Here is a 9,911-nt window from a genome sequence, read left to right as displayed (position 1 = left end):
CCTAGCTAGGGGCGTTAAACGATAGCGCTTGTTGGGAGGCAACCCAATTTTATTTTTGTTCCTTGCTTTTTGTTCCTGTTTAGTAATAATAATTTATCTAGCCTCTGGTTAGATGTGGTTTTAAGTTTTAATTAGTGTTTGTGCCAAGTAAAACCTATAAGATCTTCTTGGATGATAATTATTTGATCTTGCTGAAAAAGTCAGAAAGTTTCTGCTCACGAAAACAATTGTTAAAAATCACCAGAACGTGATAAAATACTGATTCCAATTTCAGTAGATCAATAAACAAATTATTTAGGTCGTCATATTTTTTCAGATTTTTCCGAGTTACAGAAGTTTGCGTTTCATACAGATTACTACACACTGTTTTGTTTTTGACAGATTCTATTTTTGTGTGTTGTTTGCTTATTTTAACGAATCTATGGCCAGTATCGGGGGGTATGAACCATAGAGAAGTTGGAATATAGTAGGTTTAACACCAATATAAATAAAGAATGAGTTCATTACAGTACCTTATTGTGGTGGTTTGTTTTCTTGCACTAACGGAGCTCATGAGATTTTCTGTTGAGTTTTGTGTTGTGAAGTTTTCAAGTTTTTGGGTAAAGATTTGATGAATTTTGGAATAAGGAGTGGCAAGAGCCTAAGCTTGGGGATGCCCAAGGCACCCCAAGGTAAAATTCAAGGACAACCAAAAGACTAAGCTTGGGGATGCCCCGGAAGGCATCCCCTCTTTTGTCTTCGTCTATCGGTAACTTTACTTGAGGCTATATTTTTATTCACCATATGATATGTGTTTTGCTTGGAGTGTCTTGTATGATTTGAGTCTTTGCTTTTTAGTTTACCACAATCATCCTTTCTGTACACACCTTTTTGAGAGACACACATGAATCGGAATTTATTAGAATACTCTATGTGCTTCACTTATATCTTTTGAGCTAGATAATTTTGCTCTAGTGCTTCGCTTATATCTTTTAGAGCACGGTGGTGGTTTTATTTTATAGAAATTATTGATCTCTCATGCTTCACTTATATTATTTTGAGAGTCTTTTAGAACAGTTTGGTAATTTGCTTTGGCTATAAAATTAGTCCTAATATGATAGGCATCCAAGATGGGTATAATAAAAACTTTCATATAGAGTGCATTGAATACTATGAGAAGTTTGATACTTGATGATTGTTTTGAGATATGAAGATGGTGATATTAGAGTTGTGCTAGTTGAGTAATTGTGAATTTGATAAACACTTGTGTTGGAGTTTGCAAGTCCCGTAGCATGCACGTATGGTAACCGTTGTGTAACAAATTTGAAACATGAGGTGTTCTTTGACTGTCATCCTTATGAGTGGCGGTCGGGGACGAGCGATGGTCTTTTCCTACCAATCTATCCCCCTAGGAGCATGCACGTAATGCTTGGTTTTTGATGACTTGTAGATTTTTACAATAAGTATGTGAGTTCTTTATGACTAATGTTGAGTCCATGGATTATATGCACACTCACCTTTCCATCATTTCTAGCCTCTTCGGTACCGTGCATTGCCCTTTCTCACCTTGAGAGTTGGTGCAAACTTTGCCGGTGCATCAAAACCCCGTGATATGATACGCTCTATCAGACATAAACCTCCTTATATCTTCCTCAAAACAGCCACCATACCTACCTATTATGGCATTTCCATAGCCATTCCGAGATATATTGCCATGCAACTTTCCACCATTTCATTTATTATGACACGCTTCATCATTGTCATATTGCCTTGCATGATCATGTAGTTGACATCGTATTTGTGGCAAGGCCACCATGCATAATTTTTCATACATGTCACTCTTGATTCATTGCCTATTCCGGTACACCGCTGAAGGCATCCATGTAGAGTCATATCTTGTTCTAGTATCGAGTTGTAATCTTCGAGTTGTAATTAAATAGAGGTGTGATGATCATCATTATTAGAGCATTGTCCTGAAAAAAAGGAGAAAGGCCAAATAATAATAATAAAAGGCCCAAAAAAAGAAGAAAAAAAATAAAAAAGGGGACAATGTTACTATCCTTTTCCACACTTGTGCTTCAAAGTAGCACCATGATCTTTATGATAGAGGGTCTCTTATTTTGTCACTTTCATATACTAGTGGGAATTTTTCATTATAGAACTTGGCTTGTATATTCCAACAATGGGCTTCCTCAAATGCCCTAGATCTTCATGAGAAAGCAAGTTGGATGCACACCCACTTAGTTTCTTTTGTTGAGCTTTCATACATTTATAGCTCTAGTGCATCCGTTGCATGGCAATCCCTACTCCTTGCATTGACATCAATTGATGGGCATCTCCCTAGCCCGTTGATTAGCTGCGTCAATGTGAGACTTTCTCTTTTTTGTCTTCTCGACACAACCCCCACTATCATATTCTATTCCACCCATAGTGCTATGTCCATGGCTCACGCTCATGTATTGCGTGAAAGTTGAAATTTTTTGAGAATACTAAAGTATGAAACAATTGCTTGGCTTGTCATCGGGGTTGTGCATGATGAGAGCATTTTTGTGTGACGAAAATGGAGCATGACCAAACTATTTGATTTTGTAGGGATGAACTTTCTTTAGCCATGTTATTTTGAGAAGACATAATTGCTTAGTTAGTATGCTTGAAGTATTATTATTTTTATGTCAATATTAAACTTTTATCTTGAATCTTTCGGATCTGAATCAATAAAGAGAATTACATTGAAAATTATGTTAGGTAGCATTCCACATCAAAAATTCTGTTTTTATCATTTACCTACTCGAGGACGAACAGTAATTAAGCTTGGGGATGCTTGATACGTCTTCAACGTATCTATAATTTTTCATTGTTACATGCTATTATATTATCTGTTTTGGATGATTAATGGGCTTTAATATGCACTTTTATATTATTTTTGGGACTAACCTATTAACCGAAGGCCCAGTGCAAATTGCTGTTTTTTTGCCTATTTCAGTGTTCTGTAGAAAAGGAATATCAAACGGAATCCAAACGGAATGAAACCTTCGCGAGGATCGTTTTTGGAACAAACGAAATCCAGGAGACTTGGATTGGACGTCAAGGAAGCAGCAAGGAAGCCACGAGGCAGGGAGGCGCGCCCAGGGGGCTAGGCGCGGCCTCCACCCTCATGGGCCCCTCGCAGCTCCACCGACCTACTTCTTTCGCCTATATATACTCTTATACCCTAAAAACATCCAGGGGAGCCACGAAACCTATTTTCCACCGCCGCAACCTTCCGTACCCGTGAGATCCCATCTTGGGGCCTTTTCTGGCGCTCCGTCGGAGGGGGAATCGATCATGGAGGGCTTCTACATCAACACCATAGCCTCTCTGATGATGTGTGAGTAGTTTACCACAGACCTTCGGGTCCATAGTTATTAGCTAGATGGCTTCTTCTCTCTTTTTTGGATCTCAATACAAAGTTCTCCTCGATCTTCTTGGAGATCTATTCAATGTAATAGTTTTTGTGGTGTGTTTGTCGAGATCCGATGAATTGTGGGTTTATGATCAAGATTATCTATGAACAATATTTGATTCTTCTGTGAATTCTTATATGCATGATTCGATATCTTTGCAAGTCTCTTCGAATTATCAGTTTGGTTTTGCTTACTAGATTGATCTTTCTTACAATGGGAGAAGTGCTTAGCTTTGGGTTCAATCTTGTGGTGTCCTTTCCCAGTGACAGTAGGGGCAGCAAGGCACGTATTGTATTGTTTCCATCGAGGATAAAAATATGGGGTTTATATCACATTGCTTGAGTTGATCCCTCTACATCATGTCATCTTGCCTAATGCGGTACTCTGTTCTTATGAACTTAATACTCTAGATCCATGCTGGATAGCGGTCGATGTGTGGAGTAATAGTCGTAGATGCAGAATCGTTTCAGTCTACTTGACACGGACGTGATGCCTATATACATGATCATGCCTAGATATTCTCATAACTATGCGCTTTTCTATCAATTGCTCGGCAGTAATTTGTTCACCCACCGTAAAATATGCTATCTTGAGAGAAGCCACTAGTGAAACCTATGGCCCCCGGGTCTATTTTCCATCATATTAATCTCCCGTCAACACTACTGGAATCAGCAGATTTGCCGTCTGCCGACTCTTTTCCGTCAGCTAGCGGACAACAAAGAAAGGCTTTGCCATCAGCCACCAGAAAACGGACGGCAAAGAGGCAGCGGACGGCAACGGAAGGCATTGCCATCAGCATATCTTTGTCGTCCGCTAGCTGACGGAAAGAGGATGGGTGGCGGGCTTATGAGGACGACCTAACGGCCATTTTCTTTGCCGTCTGCTGGCTGACCGCAAAACTTCTTTGCCGTCCGCCAGCAGACGGCAACGAAAATGGCCGTTAGGTCATCAGTTTCCCCCCGGCCCCACCCCACTAGGTACGCTCTTTGCCGTCTGCTAGCAGACGGCAAAGAGCTGTGACCTACTAGCAGAAAAGGGGCCGCGCCCGCGCCCGTGCCCCCCTCTCTCATCTGTCCGTTCTCACTCCCCTGCCCGAGCCGCCGCCACCCCTCACCCCTGCCGCCGCCCCTAACCCACGCCGCCACCCCCGTCGCCGGCCGCCCCACGCCACCCCCGTCGCCGGCCACCCCGCACCGCCCCCGTGCCTGAGCCGCCGCCGCCCCGCGCCATTCCCGTCGCGGGCCGCCCTACACCGTCCCGACCCCGTCCCGAGCCGTCGCCGCCCGGCCGCGCCGCCGCCCGCCTAGCCGAGCCGCCGACGCCGCCCGCGCCGCCCGGCCACGCCGGCCCCGTCCCGAGTCGCCGGCCGCCCCACACCACCAGGCCCCCGTCCCGAGCCACCGCCGCCCGGCCGCACCGCACCGCCCGGCCCCGCCCCGCCGCTGCCCTGCCCCTCATCGTGGTGAGTTTTTTTCCTGTTTTTTAAGATTTAGTTTATGTTTGTTTAGTTTAGGTTAGGTTAGTTTAGTTTAGGTTATTTAGTTTAGTTTAGGTTAGTTTAGGTTAATTTAGTTTATTTTAGGTTACATTTAGTTTATAGTTTTGTCTAGGTTTTTTCCTGTTTTTAAGAATGATCAAGAAAGATGAAAGAAAAAGAAAAAGAAGAAGAGGAAGAAGAAGAAGGACAAAAAAGAACAATAAGTAGTAGAAGAAGAAGATGAAAAAAATAAGTAGAAGTTGAAGATGAAAAAAAGAAGTAGGAAAAGGGGGCACCCGGGGACGAGTGGGTTAATTAGGGGGTTCCTCGGTGTCGATGCGACACTAAATAGCAAGTATCGTCGGTGCGAGATACATGTGGCCGTCGGTGTCGAACACTACATCCATGTCCCACAAGTGACGCCGACGTCCGGCGTCCCAAAGCAACTGTTCTCTGCGTCGATGGCGGTCGAACACCATCGCGAATTTGTCTGGCAGCCTCTGCGATGACGATTAAAAGGCAAGTGCTGAAACTTGAAACACCCAAACTGACTCAAGTCGGTTTGGTTGTTTGAAATTTCAAAACTTGGTTTTAATCCTCATCGCAGAGGCTGCCAGACAAATTCGCGATGGTGTTCGACCGTCATCGGCCACCAGAACTATTGTTGCGGGACGCCGGGCGCCGGCTTCACTTCTAGTGTTCAACGCCGAGTGCCACATGTATCTCGCACCGATGATACTTGCTATTTAGGGTTCCATTGACGCCATGGACCCCCTAACCCGCTCGTCCTGTTGTCAATATTTAGTTAGGTCAACGGAAGAAACAAAATTGCTATGTTACTCATCTTTGGATTTAAATGGTAGTTATTTCTTCGTTGCGAGGGTCTAGTGTTCGACGAGCTCCGCCCTTGCGTTCGTTGGTGAGCACAAATGACATCTCCCGATGAAACTTGCTAGCTATAGGTGTCAATCATCAGTATGCGTAACCACTATGCATCTCCCGTTTGAAAGGGTTACATCTATAAATATGCATGCATTTGCATATTTATAATCGTGATTCTTTCGAATTGTCCAACGTTATCAATGGACAACCCGAGTATGTGTAGATTGGGTTCGTTTTCCCATATGCTCTTCTCCGAATCTGATGCAGAATTTCGTCAGTGCCTCCCTGTTGTTCTCCGGGTACACATCCTCTCTGCTTATTGCCGAGACGTGTATCAGGAGAAAAGCGGGGAGGTGCTGCCGAAATTTTGCGTCAGATCCAGAGTAGAGCATGGGAAAACGAACCCAATCTACACATACTCGGGTGGGATTAGGACCTATCTTTACCTACTAGCGTGTAGGTTGCATGGACGTAATAAAACTGACAAACTCCATTAACTGATGGATATGGTTTGCTTAATTATGTATATATTTCTTGTGTGTCCAGTAGGAAGTCAATATGAGTGATCGTGCATGGATGTACACCGGTTACACTAGTCAGATAGTTTGGACCGAGGAATGGTTAACAAAAACCAAGGGGTTTGTTAGAGCCACATTTGCAAATGGCCAGGAATTAAGCTGGTGCCCGTTGCGACAACTATAAAAAGAGGGACGAGCTTGAAATGAGTAAAGATCTGCAGAAGTTTGGTTTTACGCCTGGTTACACGGTCTGGACATTACATGGTGAGTCTGCCCAACGTGCCAGAGCCGAGGTGGTTCATTGTCACACCGACGAGCATGGTACCGGGACCGCAGACATGGTGTTAGACTTTGACGATGCTCGGGACTCGGACGAGGAGATGGAGGAATCTACAAAGGCCTTCACTGAAATGTTGGAGTCCTCAAAACGTCCTCTCCACGAGCACACTGAGCTTTGTCAGCTAGATGCCATCTCACAAATAATGGCTTTGAAGTCTCAATTCAACTTGGGCAGAGAATGCTACAATGCGATGATGACAGTATTCGGACGATTTCTACCCAAAGGCCATGTGCTACCTCCAAAGCTGTACCAGTCAAACAAAATCCTCCGTGCTCTTAAGATGCCCTATGAGAAGATACATGCCTGTGAGAAAGGATGTGTCTTATTTAGGCTTCAGTATGAGGACTTGAACTATTGTCCCATTTGCAATTCTTCCAGGTATGTTGTGGTAGACAACGGTATGGGTGAGAAGACGCAGACCAAAATACCCGTTAATGTTCTACGGTATATGCCAATCGTACCAAGACTTCAACGTATTTTCATGGTCGAAGAGACGGCCAGACAGATGACATGGCATAAAACAGGCAAAAGAACCGAACTAGATGCAGATGGGAATGTGATGATGGTGAAGCGTGGAAGCGCTTCGATGCATTACATAAGGAAAAAACGGCAGATCCAAGGCATCCTCGAGTCGCCGTCAGCACAGATGGGTTCAGTGTGTTTGGTCAGATGGCAACCCCATACAGCTGTTGGCCCGTGTTTGTCATTCCACTCAATCTCCCCCCCGGGCAGATTATGCAAAGAAAGAACATTTTCCTGACGTTGATAATTCCAGGGCCCAACTATCCGGGGAAGAATATGAATGTGTACATGCAGCCGCTTAAGGACGAATTGCAAGAAGCTTGGGATAATGGGTTCAAGACATACGACGCCTTTAGCAAAGAGAACTTCATAATGCGTGCCTGGTACATGTACTCGACGCATGACTTGCCGGCGTATGCGCTATTCGTTGGCTGGTGTGTGCATGGAAGGTTCCCGTGCCCCACATGCAAGGGAGCTCTTGAGTTTCGTTGGCTGACGGCAGGGCACAAGTATAGTTGCTTCGACTTGCATAGACCGTTTCTACATCCTGGCCATAAGTTCAGGAAAGACAAGAAGAACTTCATCAAAGGTAGAGTTGTCAAACACTCTGCACCACCTGCGTTGACAGGCCAACAGACCCTAGATCAGTTAAACGCTCTCGAGCCAGATCCAGAGCGTCCAGGGTATTTCAAGGGGTATAATAAGGAACACGCTTGGACTCACAAGACATGCTTCTGGGATCTGCCTTACTTCAAAGACCTCCTTTGCCCACACAACATCGACGTGATGCACACTGAAAAGAATATCGCCGAAGCCATTTTTGGTACATTGTTCGGCATAGAGGGGAAATCAAAGGATAATACTAAGGCTAGAGTCGATCAAGAGGAGCTATGTGATAGACCGTTACAAAACATGAAAGAACCGAAAGGAAAGGGGAACTGGACGAAGCGAAAGGCATGGTTCAATCTTGGAAGGCCAGCTATGAAGGAAATTATTTTGTGGGTGAAAATGCAGTTGATGTTCCCCGATGGGTATGCAGCAAATCTAAAGAGGGGAGCGAGTCTTCAAAAATTGAAAATATTTGGTCTAAAAAGTCATGATTGGCACATATGGATTGAGCGGATAATGCCGGTGATGTTGCGTGGCTTCATCCCTGAGGATGAATGGCTAGTACTGGCAGAGCTAAGCTATTTCTTCCGTGTTCTTTGTGCGAAAGAACTATCGCCTGGCCTCCTAGAAGAAATGGAACAGTTGGCGCCGGAGTTGATCTGCAAGTTAGAGATGATCTTTCCGCCAAGCTTCTTTAATCCAATGCAACACTTGATTTTGCATCTCCCGACCGAGGCACGATTGGGGGGCCCGTGCAAAATCGTTGGTGCTACTCAACTGAGAGGATGCAGAAGACGCTTCGAGCAAAATGTAAAAATAAACGTAGAATAGAAGCATCGATGGCGGAGGCATTCATCACTGAGGAGGCGGCAAACTTCGTGACAGCACACTACGAAGCCAAAAATCGTCATTTGCATAATCCGAAGCCTCGGTACAATGCTGACGAACCTCAAAAGGGTCAATCCAACCTCAGCCTATTCAAAGGGAATCTCGCACCAGCCAGTGGTTGGAAACCAGTAAGGTTGGATGTTGAAGAATGGCGGACCATTTCGCTGTATCTCTTCAACAACCTAACAGAAGTGCGGCCGTACATCGAGTAAGATCTCGGTACATTGTTTCACAACTTCTAATTCCTTTGAACTTCTCTTATTCCTGGATATTTGATGCAGTCGATACGTCGCCATATTCTCGTATGGAGCGGTGATCCAAAAGGATTCCGTCGAAGAGTATGAGCTTCTGGCAAAACAAGGAGCCGAATATCCCGGTTTCATCTCTTGGTTCAAAAAAAGGTAATTTCCATTAGACCCTTTCATTTCTTTGGCTAATTTGCGACTAATGCAACAATCCTTTCGTATTAAACTTGTAGGCTAATTCAGAGATTATGGATGCCGAATTGAGACAAGTAGCTAATGGTTTTGACTATAAGGTCCGTTCATTTGACAAATACGACATCAACGGGTATCGCTTTCGTACCTATGGCAAAGAGCTATCTATGGCCGACCGAAAGTCTACAAATTGTTGTGTCTCTGCTATCGGCGAAGGAGGTATCGAGTATTATGGAAGAGTTGAAGCAATTTATGAACTTGAATTCTATGGTGAAAACCCACCAAACGTCGTAGTCTTCAGATGTTATTGGTTCCAGCCGAGGGAGACTAGAAGGACTCATGAACATATAGGGCTAGTCGAAATCAAACAAAGCACCCATTTGGATGTTCCCGATGTCTATATTACGGCTCAACAGGCAACCCAAGTTTTCTATCTACCGTGGGCCTGTCAAAGTGATCCAAATCTCAGTGGTTGGGACGTCGTTTATGAAGTGCCGCCACGTGTTAGACCACCTCCCCCCAATGAAAAGGATTATGAACCTCACATTAACCAAGACACATATGACGAAGGAGAATTCTTCCAAGAAACACGTCTTTCCAAAAAACGTTTCAAGAACCGCTCTACTCCACCCCAGAACATTGAAGTAGACAACGATAGTGAATCCGACTTCACCCCTGAGCCGGAACAAGAAGAGCCGGAAGAAGAAGAAGTTACTGCTGCAGATGACCTGTCAATGCTTGAACGATTACGTAAAGGTGGCCTTCCACATGATGATGCATTTATTAATGATGATGATGAGCACGTCATTACCGATA

Source organism: Triticum aestivum, chromosome 7D, assembly GCF_018294505.1.
Source record: "Triticum aestivum cultivar Chinese Spring chromosome 7D, IWGSC CS RefSeq v2.1, whole genome shotgun sequence".
Lineage (NCBI taxonomy): Eukaryota > Viridiplantae > Streptophyta > Magnoliopsida > Poales > Poaceae > Triticum > Triticum aestivum.
The sequence above is the reverse complement of the archived record's forward strand: the minus strand, read 5'-3'. Positions refer to the sequence as shown.